Source organism: Octodon degus, unplaced genomic scaffold (assembly GCF_000260255.1).
Source record: "Octodon degus isolate 3935 unplaced genomic scaffold, OctDeg1.0 scaffold00314, whole genome shotgun sequence".
NCBI lineage: Eukaryota > Metazoa > Chordata > Mammalia > Rodentia > Octodontidae > Octodon > Octodon degus.
The window spans coordinates 1,383,007-1,384,369 of NW_004524890.1; the positions used below are offsets into that span (position 1 = coordinate 1,383,007).

The following is a 1,363-nucleotide window of genomic DNA, read 5'->3' on the forward strand; positions in this document are numbered from 1 at the left end:
CTTAACATTGCCATGTTTTAGTAGCTTCTTGGTGGAGTTTTTTGGGTCTTCCAAGTAAAGTATCATGTCATCTGCAAATAAAGATAATTTAATTTCTTCTTTACCTATTCTTATCCCTTTTATTTCTTTCTCTTGTCTAAAGGCTGTAGCTAATGATTCCAGAACTATATTCAATAGGAGTGGTGATAGAAGACCAGATCTTTTCTTGTACCAGATCGAAGAGCAAAAGATTTCAGTTCTCCCCCTTTTAGGATTATGTTAGCCATTGGGATTTCATAAATGGCTTTTACCAGATTGAAGTAGAGGCCATGTATTCCAATTTTCTGTAGGAGTTTGAACATGAATGAGTGTTGGACTTTGTCAAAAGCCTTTTCTGCATCAATGGAGATGATCATGTGGTTTTTAGTTTTCGCTCTATTGATATAGTGTATTCCATTTATAGATTTTCAAATATTGGACCATCCTTGCATCCATGCAATGAATCCTACCTGGTCATGGTGTATGATCTTCTTGATGATTTGCTGTATTCTCTTTGCTAGGATTTTATTGAGGATTTTGGCATCTATGTTCATGAGGGTGATTGGCCTATTCTTCTCTTTCTTAGTTGCATCTTTCCCTGGTTTTGGTCTCAGTATAATACTTGCCTGCAGGAATGATTTTGGGAAGATTGCTGCCTTTTCAAGTTCATTGAAGAGTTTGAGGAGTATAGGGACTACATCTTCTGTAAATGTCTTGTACAACTGAGCTGTGAATCTCTCTGGACCTGGACTTTTCTTTGCCGGTAGGTTTTTAATTACATCTCGTATTTCATTGGCTGTTATTGGGCTATTGATAGTGGTTATATCTTGTCGATTCAGTTGTGGTGCTTTGTACCTTTCTAGGATTCTGTCCATTTCTTCTGTGTGTTCTATTCTGTGAGGGTAAAGATTCTCAAAGTAGCTATTGACAATCTTCTGAATTTCCATTGAGTCTGTGGTCATTACACTCTTTTCATTCCTTATTTCTTGTATTTGAATTTTTCTTCCTCTGTTTGATGAGGTTAGCTAGGGGTTTATCGATTTTATTTAATCTTTCAAAGAACCAGCTTTTTGCTTTTTCAATTCTTTGAATTGTTTTCTTCATCTCAATTGAATTAATTTCTGCTCTATCTTTATGATTTCTTCTCATCTTTGGGCTCTGGGTTTGGTTTGCTCTTCCTTTTCTAGTTGTTGACGGTGCAGCATTAGGGTATTTTATTTGTTTTTTTTTTCTTTTCAAAGTTTTATTGGTAACCATATAGCAATGAGACAGTTTCAAATCAAATCGAAAGTACAGTTTCAACAAATAATACACTGCATATATTCTTCTTAGTGGTTAATTGCTG

The 1,363-nt window shown here is 35.2% G+C and overlaps 1 protein-coding gene across 1 annotated transcript in view; it reads left to right on the top strand.

Moving 5' to 3' along the window:
- The window catches only part of Gnl3l (G protein nucleolar 3 like), a 50,137-nt gene that overhangs the window by 44,947 nt on the left and 3,827 nt on the right, over window positions 1-1,363 (top strand). The gene's annotated exons all lie outside the window — the stretch shown is intronic.